The 14,530-nt window shown below is 44.0% G+C and overlaps 1 protein-coding gene and 1 long non-coding RNA gene across 7 annotated transcripts in view; one reads left to right on the top strand and one right to left on the bottom strand.

Annotated features, from left to right (window-relative positions):
- The window catches only part of MFAP3L (microfibril associated protein 3 like), a 56,860-nt gene extending 51,329 nt beyond the window's left edge, over positions 1-5,531 (bottom strand). The window contains exon 1 of the mRNA XM_090036200.1: positions 5,397-5,531. The gene's annotated coding sequence lies outside the window, so the exon portion shown is untranslated. The remainder of the gene's footprint in view (positions 1-5,396) is intronic.
- The window catches only part of LOC149870429 (uncharacterized), a 98,397-nt gene extending 83,867 nt beyond the window's left edge, over positions 1-14,530 (top strand). For 4 of the 6 annotated variants that reach the window (XR_016440751.1, XR_016440753.1, XR_016440752.1 and 1 more), the window contains 3 exons: positions 9,367-9,469; positions 13,751-13,942; positions 14,252-14,530. This is a non-coding gene — a long non-coding RNA (uncharacterized LOC149870429). Of the gene's footprint in view, positions 1-5,518; positions 5,648-5,952; positions 6,088-9,366; positions 9,470-13,750; positions 13,943-14,251 lie in introns of those variants that run through there. The other 2 variants (XR_016440749.1, XR_016440750.1) reach the window with 2 other exon arrangements.

The following is a 14,530-nucleotide window of genomic DNA, read 5'->3' as shown; positions in this document are numbered from 1 at the left end:
AGCTGGGGGTAGCCTGGGGGGGCCAGTCCCTCTTGGACCGTTGCCTCCCCAGACCTGCCCCCACACTCTCCACGCCAGCGGGGAAGAGTCTGGCTGGGGCTGCACCACTCCCACCAGGCAGACCCAGCTATGGTCCCCAGCTCCTTGTCAGCCAGTCCTCACTGCCCCAACTAGGGAGTAGAAGGGCAGGGCCAACCCAGCTGTCTGGAGCAGATAGTACAGCCTAGCCCAGGGCTGCAAAACATCCTGGGATGCTGGGGGACTGTGGTTTAACTTAAACTAAGAAATTTCATAAACCAGTTTGACCTAAATTAGTTAAGTATCATTCAACCACATTTATCTTAAATAAGTTTCAGCCCCTTAAAAACTGGTTTATGTGCACTGGATATTTATTCTGTTACAGGGTTAAACCAGTTTCTGATCACTAAAACCAGTCTGTGTAATTTCTGTTCCTGGCCCCAATGTCATATATGCCATCACCTGTTTACAGTGCCCCTCTGCTGTCTACACTGAGTGATCTCTATGCGCATGAAGGAATCATAGAATCATAGAAGTCGGGTCGGAAGGGACCTTGTAGATCTTCAAGTCTGACCCCCCGCCTGGGCGGGAGGAAAAAACTGGACTCAAATGAGTCCAGCCAGGTAGGCATCAAGCCTCTTCTTAAAGACCCCCAGGGTAGGAGCCAGCACCACTTCCCTTGGAAGTTGGTTCCAGCTCCTAGCCGCCCTAACTGTGAAGTAGTTCTTACGGATGTCTAATCTAAACCTACTCTCCAATAATTTGTGTCCATTGTTCTTTGTCATGCCAGGGGGCGCTAGGGGAAACAGTGTCTCCCCCCAAACCCTTCTGGTCCCCCCTAGTGAGTTTATAGACGGTCACCAGGTCCCCCCTCAGCCTTCTCTTGTGAAGGTTGAACAGGTTTAGGTCCTGCAGTCTTTCATTGTAGGGTCTGCCCTGTTGTCCCCCAATCATGTGGGTGGCCCTCCTCCGGACCCTTTCAATGTTGTCCACATCCCTCCTGAAATGGGGCGCACAGAACTGGACACAGTACTCCAGCTGTGGCCTGACCAGTGTTGCATAGAGGGGGAGGATCACCTCCCTGGCTCTACTTGAGATGCACCTGTGGATGCACGACAAGGTCCGGTTAGCCCAGCCAACCGTGACCTCACATTGTTGGCCCATGTTCATCTTGGAGTCAATAATGACTCCAAGATCCCTTTCTGCCTCCGTGCTCTCAAGAAGGGAGTTTCCCATTCTATAAGTGTGCTGCTGGTTTCTACTGCCCAAGTGCAGCACCCTGCACTTGTCAGTATTGAAACGCATCCTGTTTATGTTAGCCCCCTCCTGTAACCTATCCAGATCTTGCTGCAATCTTTCCCTCCCTTCTAGTGTGCTCAACTCACCCCAAATTTTGGTATCGTCAGCGAATTTAAACAGGTTGCATTTCACCCTGTCATCCAAATTGCTGATGAAGAAATTGAACAGCGCAGGCCCCAGGACCGAGCCCTGGGGGACTCCTCTGCCCACTTCCCCCCCAGGTTAAATATGACCCGTCCACCACAACCCTCTTGAGTACGACTCTTGAGCCAATCTGCAATCCATCTGACTCTGTAGGCATCAATGCCACAGTCACCTAGTTTTTTGATGAGGATAGGATGAGAGACAGTGTCAAAGGCCTTGCTGAAGTCTAGAAAGACTATGTCCACAGCAACAGCTGCACCCATTGCCTTTGTGACCTGATCATAAAAAGCAGTCAGGTTGGTCTGACATGACCTGTCCCTAATGAAACCGTGCTGGTTGCCCTTGAGCATCATCCCTGAAGCCGGCCCATCGCACATGTGCTCCTTGAGGATCTTCTCAAAGAGTTTCCCTAGGAATGAATGGACACTGATCTGACATCAGCTGCAGAAAAACAGAGGCTTCTGGCAGAATACTTTAACCTCCCTGGATACTCTACTGCTGACCTCAGGATTCCTGTTCTCAGGCAACAGAATTTTAAAAACCAGTCTGAACAGGAAATTGTGGAACAAGAAATCATCCATAGACTGGATTGTGTTAAGCACGGGTTAAACAGGGGCTATGGATTCTTATCGCATTACCTGGATTAGTTTGTGACCCCTTTTTCCCCCATAGGTTCTCTTATTAAATTTGCTGCCCTCTTCTCCCCTCCTCTCTTCCCACCTTTTGTATTCAAATCACTCACCTCACTTCATCAGATGCTGTGAGAGGACAAGCACACAGTGTATAAAGTAAGCTGGAGTTCATGAAAGCTTGTGCTATCTCATTTGATTAAAACATTGCTAATACTCCCTTGGTTTCAGACTCCAGATTCTGTGATTTATGGCCTCACCAGCAATAGAAATGCAAATGACTCTGATCCCATTTACTTTGATTCCCTGTGCTCTTAACCTTGCAGGATATGACACGTTTGTTGGAAACATCTGAAAGTCAGTTTGTCTTTTTGTGAAAATGGGATCAAGCTATGTATTAAGTGTTTCTTTTCCTTAACCATTGTATAGCTGTGTCTGTTAGGAATGCTATTGAACACATGGGGAATATGGTAGAAACAACTTGGTACTGAGAGCATGTTTCATTTTGTTGGACAGTTAATGTACAGTATTTTGTTAATGTACAGTATTTTAGGCAGCTTCCTAAACACAACACTTATTGCAGTATAGACAGGAGCTGTCACAAACTGCTGAACTGGAGAAGATAGCTGAAACTGTACAATCTAAATTTTTCTGTGCTCATAAGTATGAAGTGCATATCAGCTGCTCATGCTACTTACAGTTATTAATTTAATTGCGTTTAAAAAACTCCCAATTTAAACTGCAAACTCTTCAGGACAGGAAATCTGTCTCTGACAAACACCACACACCTCTATGATGCTATATATGTACTATAATAGTTACTGTCCAGGGGAGGATTTCTCTCTGCTCTTGCTTCTAAGTTTGCTATTTGGAAGTGCTTAATTTAAACTTGTTTTCTTAGAGTTGTTTAAAGTTACAAATATTCAGTGTAATTTACAGTACTGTAGTGGTTTATTAAAGAAGCAGAGAAAAAGCCACAGGTTTTCTGTTCAGTAAAATGGTGTTTGTATCCAATAGTTTAAGCTAGAAGGCTTATATGGTAAAGAAAGGGATTTTTACTATCCCCGGCACAAACACAACCCCAATGCTTTTGCTGCCTGTAAACAAATAAACCAAACAAAAGATGCATGCCCTGCCAACAGGATTTCCACTGAAACGAGTCAAAATACAGCAAAGCTCTAATCGAACCTATTGCAACCAAATAAACCGTTAAAAATGTGTGTATTTAAACAAGTATAAATGCTAAATGTTACTTGCACATACATTAACTGTTCTACTGTGAACTGCTATTTCAGTTTTACAGCAGAGATGTATACTAAAGGAGATGCTACTAGTAGCATTTGGAAAGGAAAACAACAGCAGGTAGGATGTCTATCAGGACGTAAAATCAATTAGAAAAAGCTGCAACTTATTGACTGTCAAAGACACTAATGTTGTCTGATAGTTAAAAACTTTTGTTCCTTGTTAAAAAGCCTGGGCAGTGCAACCAAAGAAGTAAATATGCAACTGCTCAGTGTCATTGTTTGTTCTTTACAATAGATGATCTGATGTTATAGTGCCTGTATTGTATTGCTGAGAAACATTATATGATGGCATTATGTAAGACCAGTTGGCCGTTTTTAGCTTGTATGACTGCTGTCCTTGCAGGGCACTAACAAAATACAGATACCTCACGAGTGTATTTCACTGAGCAAAAATTTTAAAATTAGTGCAGAATACTACTTTCAATTAAACCAGTACAATTTGAAAACTCTCCTGTAAGGTTTGCTTTATCCTACTTAAAGGACTACATACTTTTTCTTTTCTAAAGAGGGACAATTAATATGGAACAGATTTACTATCTGCTGTCACCTGGCCAAAGATGAAAAGGTCTAAGCGAAACAGAGACAGAGAGATATTATAGTTTACTGAGAAGCACCAGAGCCAATCCTTGGGTTTCCAAGCTGAATCACACAGTATTTTAAAAACTGGCATTCAGAATTGTTATTGTTAGGATTATTTATTCATCTTTCCAACTATGCTCTTGCACCTTTCTATGAACCATCTGGTAATGGCTAGTCAGATGGGATACAGGCCTATCTGGACCACTGATCTAAGCATCAAATCCTGTGCATGTGAAAAAAGGCTTAATAAAACAATGCAAGTCCTAGGTATACCCCACACACCAGGCTGGAGGATCTCACATTTTGCTGCAGTTCATGATTTGATTGCCTGGAATCAGCAGTGCTGCAGATTAGAAATAGCAACAGGCTGTACTGCTGCAGATCCTTATCCAGAGCAGTGAATAGAGCACTAGAGAAAAAGGCAAAAAACTGAGGCCAACTCTCACCAAGCCCAGCCCATAAACCAGGGAGGTATGAAAGGCAAGTGACACCCAGAGCAGCGTGACTACTGACATAGTCAATGTGACATAGGCAAAAGCCAGGTTGCAAGGATAAGGAAGAGAAATTAAAACATTTCCTCAAATGATCAGCAACCATAACAACCGTCTCATCCCAAAAGGATGGGGAAGCCCCTTCCCTGGAGCCTAATCTTAGGAGAGAGAAGGCAATTTACTCTGCCGCAGCCTGCCACCCGGTCAGGAATGGACAGCAACCACCAAAGCACCTTGAGGAGCAAATCCCCAGCACAGTACATGGCCCTTTACCATGGTTAGGTCATATGTGGCTGGGACCTGAGAAGTCTGCCTTCCGCAAAGCCTGGTAGCACCTGCACAGCTTGCCATGCCCATGGGGTCTGAACTGAAGGGAGGCGAATTGCAAGACGCCCCCAACTCATTTTCTTGGGTGGCACAAACCGCCGCAGAGAGGGCAGGTGGAGGACCCCACCACCTCTGATCTTGAGGCTCCCCAGGCCTCCCGGAGCTAGGAGTCAGGCTCCCCCTCCTGGCACAGCTGGGCCGGGGGAGCCTCTCGCCTGGCGTATCACCAGCGGCAGGCTGGAGCCCGAGAGCAGACAGCCCGTCAAGCTCTCTCCTCCCGGCCCCTCACTCAGTCCTACGCGCTTCCCCGGGGTTCCCGGACAGCAGTTTCCTGTAATCCCCACCCCCCCGCGGTGCTGAGGACACGCTCTGCAGGCACGGAAAAGTTGCAGGAATAAATCCAGCCTCCAGCTGCATGCCGATCCCTCCCTCCCCCGGGAGCAAAGGCTCTTCTGCTCCTTTCCCTGCTGTCACTAATGCGGGTGCCCCCGAGATCCAGTGCGCTCTCCCCGTGCGGCTCCGCCGGAGGCTGCCGCGCAGCCTTTCGCCTTCACCCGTGTAGCGAAGGCAGAAGAAACTGAAGCGAAGCCCTGGAAAATGCTTACGAGAGAGGTGGCTCCGCTGCGGCTGTTGCCGCCGTCCTCCTCAGTCAGTGCTCTCCCGTAGCACACGCGCGGGCCAGCCGCGGGCGATCTCAGCTGCGTTCGATGGTGGAACGCTCAGCTGTCGAGGCGTTCGACCGTGGAACGTTGAAGTGCCGCCACATTCCAAGAGCCGCTGCCGAAGACAGCCGCACCGGCTCGCTCTCACACAGCTGAGCAGCCGCCGGAGCACTCCAGACATCAGCATGCAAAAAGTAGGTCAGAGCAGCACTGAGCATGCTCGACATGGAACCAGGCTGCTGTGAAAGCGCGTTGAGTTGCCGGCTTCTTCTCGTCCACCTTCCTAGTGAAGGTCACAGAAGGGTGATCCATCAAGCGATTAGGGGATCACATCTTCCGGGGGGAGGCACAGTATAATAGGTTGTGCCTCTAGCAAAAGGCGATGCCAGTGGATTATTACTTGGTTTGAGAGAAGAGCGTTGACAACACTGCTTTCCTGCTTCATTTGATTGACAGAAGTCAGACAATATCATCCTAATGAATCTTTCACACCTTCTCATTCCCTTAAAAAGATAGCTATGTTTCAAAAAGTCTAAAACTTGAGTGCTTCACAAATTGTCTCCATCTTTTGGGACAAAAGGAGGAATTTGAGTCAGGATGCAAATAAGGACCACTGAAGGCTTAGTATCTTAAGGTCTGTTTGAAGGTGATTTAACATCCGATCCACCTTGTGAAAATGCATCTTCTTTATATCTTTTTCTTATCTGGGATAATTTATTCCATTTTAACTCCTCTTTGAGTTACAGAACAATGCTGTTTAGGCATTGCAAATTGGAATCACGACACCGCGTCTCTTCTCAATTATATTGTCAGGCTAAAGAGCACTGCAGTAATGGTGTAGTGCAAAATGAAGGGGCTGAGAAATAATATTCAGAACTTTTCTTTCCAGTTGCCTGGCAAGGCTCTGTTAATGTTGGGCTAAATCTACAAAGTGTCTGAGACACCTAATTGTCTCTTTAGATACCTGAAATCCAGCCTTTTGGTGCCACTGAGACCTTTCAAATCCAGTAGAGATGCTGTCTAAACATAATAGTTATATACGTTTCTGGTGCTGGTGACATTTCCCCACATCCAGAAGTCTGATGTTTAGGGCAGTCACCTGAAAGGTGGGAAATACACTTTAAATCCCCTCTCTATTTGGAGTAGGACTAGAAATCTCTCAGGTGAGTGCTGGTAGGATATTGTGGTCTCTCTGTTGTTAAAGTTGTTTCACTTTGTACAAAAGAATAAATTAGTCTCTGGAGCAAGAACTAGAAACCAGATCTCTCAGATGAAGGCCCAAATCACTAAGCCATAAGGTCATCCCTATACTCTCCCTGGTGCAAAGTGTTTTTTATACAAAGGAAAAGATCTTTAATACCAGCCTGAGAGAGTCCAGGCTGCTGGATAGCCTGGTGATTTTGGTGCTGTGTTAGAAGCTGAGAGATCAGGTTCAAAGCCCTGGTCCAAGTTAAGTGGATATAGCATTTGAACCTGGGTCTCCCACATCCTGGGTGAGTGCTCTTAGCACTTGGGTATAAGGTGAGAGATACAAGCACTTTTTACTTTCATGAGAAAAAGTGTAACTTAACTTAGATGCTAATTGGAGGAAAGGATTCACAGTCCAAGTCCCAGGGAAGGGATGTACTTCTTACTTTGAGACAAGCAGAACCAAAGTCCCAGACTCATTTCCTTAGCACTTCCTACACTACTTGTTTGGGTCCCTGCTAATCCTGCTGGATCCTGTGAATTGTAATCTTAAAGCCCTACCTCTTGGCTTAAAATGCATAGGGCGTCCAGGCACCTAATACCTAGTGGTAGCAAGGAAACTAAAAATTAGCCATTGCATCACTGAGCATTGTGGCATTTAAGCATCACAAGAAGTTTGTCTATGTTGTGTCAGTGGTGGGTGTGGGGGAAGGAAAGACTGAGCACACCTGCCCACACCCTGCCCAGCTGAGACTGCTGGTATGTTCCAGAGCTGGGAGCTCACTTGTGAGACGGCTCTAGATTTGTCACCTGCTTTAGGTGTTTGGGATGTTTTCAGTTCTGTCTTCCATCAGCCCTGCTGCTGATCCTATATAGACAAGCTCTAAGTCTCTTTATGGATTTACTCTAATAGGATTTACTCTAAAAAGTTACTAGTTTTCTTGCATTTATCATTTAGTCTGCTGTAGCCTAAGCCTGTGATTTTGTGGTTGCTTCGTTGAGTACATTTTACTTCTTCAGTAGTGTTGGTTTAATTATAGGCAGCCTTTTACACTGGTGTAAACAGAGGCTAAGGCTGCCTATAATTACTGATAATGGTATTTAGACACTGTGATCTTGGCAGCTTTGTAATCACCTTTTTAGAAATCTAGGTAAGATTGAATTGTATTTTGCATTTAATTATAGTCCCTACCAGTCCTGGAAGGAGTGACCACAGGTGCATCTAAGCACTGCTTATAAACATTACAATATAGGCTGACAACAAAGCTGAGAAAGAAAGCAAAGTCGATTTTTTCATACGTAATTTGGAAGAGTAGTCATGTTATATAGTTTAGTAGCCAAAACAGGGTTTATGGAACAATTTTGCACTTAAAAGTTTGATTGTTAACTTCAAAGTGAAATGGAAGGAAGTATTTGATTGTGAGGAATGGCTTTTTTTCAAGAGAAAGATGTTGTATTTACTTTTACATTTAGTAATTTAGTCTGTATCTTAACATTAAAGTTTTTGTAACCCAGTGAATACTTCATAGATCTTACTCTCTTGCACCAAGGTCATAAAATAAATTGGTTATGCTTGTCATTACAATAGGTGCACTAAAATGTGTGTGAATATACACACCCTGGCCTATTTCTGTTGATGTCAGTGGAAAACTTCACCATTTTTTAAGCAAGCTTTATATGTATAAATAACAATATTTTGGTTCTTTGATAGCTAAAACAAATATTACATTTTTCACAGTTACTACGTCTGTGATTCTCAACTTTCTAAGGGTCTTTGTTAGACTCAAGGCATCCCTCAGAAAATGCTAGCTTAGTTTTCACTAATTTTTTTTTGACTACAGAAAAAGAATAGAGAAATTCTTCTGCTGCAAAGAACTCAGAAAGCCTACAACAGGAAAACATGTTTTTTAAACTATCAATTCCTATTTGAAATCTCTGGGTTTAACTTGTGTGCTAACATTGTAGCATCTTGCAGCAACCTTGAAAGGATCTCAAGGCACTCCAGGGTTGAGAATCTCCAGCTGAGAATCACTGTACTGTGTCATCCCATGAGAATAGATGGATTTACCTTTCCAAATCATACTGCTAGTCCGTCTGTCAGGTAGAGTGGTGTGTCCTGCTTTTGAAGAAAGACAAGGCCTCTTGATTAAGCATAAAGCTCTGGACTTGCAGTTTACCAAGTTTGGACAGTCCTCTGAAACCCTGTGGACAGTAGGATTCTGTTCAGGATCTGATCTCTATCCATGTACAGCTGTTCTCAGGATCAATGGGAGAGCCATGCAGCGTCAGAGCAGTGGCCCATCTAGTCCGGTATCCTATGTTTCTGCAGAACCCATCCAGACTAGATAATTGTAGAATAAGTGCTAATGAGAAATTTCATGGCATGTCGGTTAGAGGTAGGCTTGTGCCCTAAAGAATGAGGACATCTCTGTCTCTTTATTCTGTCAAAAATAACAGTGAACATGTGTGTTCAAACCTCCTTTCTGAATCTTACTAAGCTTTTGGTGTTATTGGTATCCTGTTACCATGACTACTACTCTATTATGTGGGGTATAAATAAAAAATATTTCCTTTTACAGATTTAGATTTTTTTTGCTTTCCAGTTTCATTGAATGCTTCCTTGTCTAATGCAAAACCATGAATTAGGGTTCCCAATTTATCTTATATATAATTCATTATTTCATTTTTTATTATGCTTTTTATTTACCCTCCCTCAAAAAAATAGTTCATGTCTCTTCAACTTCTCTGCATATGAAGGACCCTCCATCCTGTAGTCTACGCTCATCACTTCTCTGTGTGGGAGATGTTACTTCCTGACCTACTAATTGGTAGGTGAAGCATGACATTTGATTAGGTTTATGTCAGTAACAAATGTTGCTAATACCAAAATGATCTGCTTTTGAAATCAAACAAACCTAAGTTGCTTATTGCAATTGAAATGATTTATCTCGTTTACTTTTTGTGAGCAGTGAGTGCATAGGAAGAGAAATTGGAAAGAGCTAAACAATTCTTTTTTGAGAGGAGGTGCATTCATTTTTATTCATCAGATGCTACAGTGATGTGGGCAGTAGAACAACTTAGATTAACATGTTTATTAACTGAGAGTCAACATATGTTTGCATAAGTTACTGGCTCAGAAGCAGAGTGGTCTGAAGAGAAATGCCCGAGAGGCTAACAAAAGATGTATTTTATTAATGCCAACCCTTTAAAACACAAGGAAACAAAAAGCACTATGAGGAAGAGGAATATACATTTAGAAGGGGGAAAAAAACCCTTAGCTGTATTTCAGGCATTTAATGCATCATCCAAGTATTAATTTGAGACTTGTTTGAATTCCAAGCTAGACAAAAACTCCAAGAAAAGTAGTGAAAAAATATCTGTGGTTAACAAAGGGGTTGAAGTTTCTTGGTCTCCACAAGGAAGGTGTTCAATATACAGGTGAAGATACTGTGTGAGGTCTATCCCAAATCAATGTTTTGGGCATTTTTGAAGCAGCAGACTAAACACGTTTAGTTTTGTTACACTTCATCATATGCTTTTTCTCTATAATTTTTTTTCTTTGAATCCCATAAAATTTCCATTTTACCAGCTAATTAGAACTGCAGCTGGACACAGAATACTGCCTACTGGGACACTGCAAGCTGCAGAAAATTTAGGTCCAATCTCACAAGGGCCTAAACCAGGAATATGGGATTTTAGTACTTTGTTTAAGCCTCGCTTATCTTCTTGCAGCAATACTAGATGGTGAATGGAATAAAACAGCATGGGATGAAATCAGAGTACTGGGGGGCACTAAGTTTGATTTATTTTATCCTCTGAATGGCTCAAACTTTGAAAGTCTTCTTTCCAGGCCATGCACTCTTGAATCTTTTCAACCTGTTTTTGCATAAAATACTGCTGTTCTCTGATTACTCAGCTGGTGATCTATAAGCCAGAGAATGGCAGCAAAAGTTAACTGATATATGGAAATAAAAACAAATCTGTTCTGACAATTAGCTTTTGAAACCAGGGTGTTTACCATTCACTGTGTGAACCACATTTGACACATTAAGCCACCATGGAAACAACCTACTATTGTTTGCCATGACTGTAAAATAATATGAAGCACAGAATGCAGCACTAACTTGCACATGAATGAGAGAGATACAGGGCATGCTGCATGACCTTCAGTAAAATTCAGTATTTATGTAATCAGGGAGAATTAGCCAAATTATTCATGAGGCTGAAGGAAGGGAAAAAGAATTGTATAAAAAATATCAGGATGAGAATTTTTATTGTTATTAGTTTTAAAATTTAATTACAGAGGGGTCATCTTAGGAACAGTCACATAATTTGTTGGGTTGCAATCTATTGTAAAAGGATTACAGTGGCTTTTTTGGTTTGCAAAGTACCAATCAATATGACTCCTCTCTCTCTCCCCGCTCAATAAAGAGTAGTGTTTTAAAAAGAACGTGACCTACCTGATAGGTCAAAGACATTGTAAGAAAAAGGAGAACTTTCAGAGGGAAAAAAAAAATCATATTGTAATATTTTTAAAGAAACAAAGATGTATTTTATGGTTGTTTCAAGGTTGTATTGCAAAAAAAATTAGCTTAATTAATAAAAAGCAAATCCAAAGCTGATAAGCATCACCCTTATCAGGAAGTTCATATTATTATTTGGATTTACATTCCCACCCAGCTGTAAAAGGGAACAGATCCTCAAACCTGGCTTTTAAGGCATTAGTATCTCTGAGGAAGAGGAGACTGAGGGGGGGATCTTGTGGCTGCCTACAACCTTATCAGGGGCCAGCAGAAGGGACTCAGGGAAAGTCTGTTCATCAGGGCCCCCCTTGGAGTCACCAGAAACAATGGCCACAAGCTGAGGGAGGATAGGTTTAGGTTGGATATTAGGAAGAACTACTTCACTGTAAGGGTGGCTAGAGCCTGGAATAGGCTTCCCAGAGAGGTGGTGCTCTCACCTTCCCTGGAAATCTGCAAGAGGAGACTGGATAGGCACCTGGCTGGGGTCTTATGACCCCTCCCACCCCCAGTGCTCCTTCCTGCCCATGGCAGGGGGTCGGACTAGATGAGCTGTCTAGGTCCCTTCTGACTCATTGATTCTATGATAAGGGACCTATTTTATAACTGATTGACAACTGGAAGTTACTACAGAATAGCAATAACACAGTGGCAAAATATATGACTGCCTAGGTCCTGGTAGTTGTTTCAGAATTCCTGCTTGATATAACCCCATACATTTCTTAGGAGCTCTGTGTAGAAGAAGGCAGACCTTTGGTAACAAACACGGGGTGCGCCTACATGTAGAATTAATGCTATCTGGCTTTACTGTGCAGTAAATTTATTGTGCAGTATGCACCTTCACATGTAGTACCTGTGCAGTAAGCACCTGTACCTGCACATTAGGATTATTTACTAATCTTTCCAAGGAGGTTCTTGCACCTTTTTCTAAACACCTGGTAATGGCTAGTCATTAGGGCAGGGGCGGGCAATTATTTTGGGTGGAGGGCTGCTTACCAAGTTTTGGCAAGCTGTTGAGGGTACCCCCACCCCTTGACAGGTGCCCCACCCCCTGGTTGTCACCTTGGGAGTGGAAGTCCCGCCCCCTAACCTGTGACCTTTGCCACCAGAAGTCCCTCTCTTTGCTCCCAGAAATACCCCTTTCAGCAAGGTTTTTGCAATCTTGGAACCAGAGAAATACCAAATTATATTCTAAAAAGCAAATATCTACAGCATTTATTAATTTGATTTCAAAAAATATTTTTGTCTTGATTTACATGTGTTTGTGTGTGTAGTGTACATAGGGGTGTTTGCACAATAGCTTAAAATGAAGTCTTTCTCATCTATATTGTGAGGGGGTGGGTATAGGTTTGTGTGGGGCTGTGAATATATGGGTATGTGGGGTGAGGGAGCATGTATGTGGGTGTGTGGATACATGGGGTGTGAGTGGGTATGGGGTTTTTGGGGAGAGAGTGGCTGGGGTGTGGGTGTGGGGGTATGCGTGTATGGCAGTGCATGTAACTTACCCTATGAACACACACACACACACTCTACCCCTTTCTGCGCGCGCACACACACACACACACACACACACACACACACACACACACACACACACACACACACACACACACACACACACACACACACACACACACACACGCACACACACACACACACACACACACACAGCCCCATGCTCCCAGTCTGGTGATGCAGTTGGGATCCATATGGTGCTGGAGCACTGGTGGGGCAGGAAGTGGGGAAATGGCTGGGGGTGGGCAGGGCTGGGCTCCTGCCAGCTCCTCCTGGGTCCTACTGCCCCTGGCTCCTGTCATCTTTGGCAGGCAGCCAGGAGCAAATAAATATTAATTTACTAAATTTTTTAGGGGTCCTGGGGGCTGGATAGAATGGCTTGGTTGGCTGGATGTGGCCCCTGGGCTATATTTTGCCTGCCCTTGCATTAGGGTGACACTTTACTGCGCGTCGTCGACTGTGCAGTTAAGTGTCTCGTGTAGACAGCCTGTAAGGTGTTGCAGTGAGCCTTTTGTGGGATATAAAGCATAGGGGTGCATTATACTAGCCCTCTGAGGCAGCTAAGCACATTAGCAGTAAAACTGAACACACTGGGTGTGTCTACATGTGTGCATTTACTTCTCACTGAAATTACTGGTGCAGTACGGAAACGTATTTACATGTGCACACCCATACTGCACAGTGAATACAGCAACTTATTCCAACTTGAATGTAAATTTGATACTTGCGTCGTATGGGTATCAAATTTAAGACCGATTAGTTACTGTGAAGTAATGCATGTGTGGATGCCTTACTGGGCAGTAACACTGTGTGGACTGATTTGGGACCAAAGTTAGTCCACACACAGCATTTATGTGCTTTAACGCCTGTATGTGTAGATGCCAGCCTATTCCCGCTTACTGCACAGTAACTTACTGTGCAGTAAATTTAAACCAGTGTAAATGCACATGTAGACACGCCCACTGAAACAAAGCACATGCTGGCACAGGAACACTTCATTCCTTGTTTGCCTTGCACCACCTTCCTCTGGTAACATAAAGATTTGAAATGTCTATCTGAAACTTGTTCCCTTAGGAGTGAGAACTGAAGCACAACACCTGCGGGGAGATTCATCCCTGAAGCTGCTACTGCTGCTGCTGGCTGAGCTCCTACCTCCAGCGAGGCAGAGAGGCTGCCACTGCCACTGCCACGCCAAGCTGTGCAGCACGGAGGAAGTAAGATAGTGGCTGGAGGGGGCTGCACAGGCTATGGCTGCTGCTGCTCCAGGTGGGTGGCAGTGTGCACAGCCCTGGCTGCAGTAGCAAGGCCCTTCCCCAGGTGGGGTCAGGGTGCCCGGGCTATGGTCCTGCCAAAGGAGGGATGGAGGGAGGCAGGCAGTGGCTGCAGCTGTGAAGCAGTGCATGTGAGCAGAGGGCCGAGTATGCAGGACCTGAAGGAAGGAGTGGGGTGTGAGCATGCGGGACCCTGGTGGGAGGGTGTGCGTGTGTGTGCATGCACCCATGTGGGAAGAACCTCTCACCTCCTGTGAATTTTAGCCAATTTATTGAAATGAAATCTTCATATTTTCCCAAGCAGGAAGCAACTGTCACCACCTGAAACCTGAGATCCTGCTCCTGCTTTTGTTTTAAGACAATTTGCATCATCACAGATCCTCACTGGAGGTGAGATGCTCCATACCAGCTATCAGCTGACTGCCCGGAAGAGTCTTCCATGTATTGACTCCTCTGTGAAATTCTGTGAAATACAAACTTTCATTTCTACCCAGGAGAACTTTGACAATCTTTTCTCCAGTGCCTGGTGAAGGGTGTTTGTGCCCAAAAGCTTGCAATTAAAGAATTTTTTTTTTTTTGCAAA

The sequence above is a fragment of the Crocodylus siamensis genome, chromosome 2, assembly GCF_052110815.1.
Source record: "Crocodylus siamensis isolate JL-2025a chromosome 2, ASM5211081v1, whole genome shotgun sequence".
NCBI lineage: Eukaryota > Metazoa > Chordata > Crocodylia > Crocodylidae > Crocodylus > Crocodylus siamensis.
This window is presented reverse-complemented; position numbering and strand designations above follow the sequence as displayed.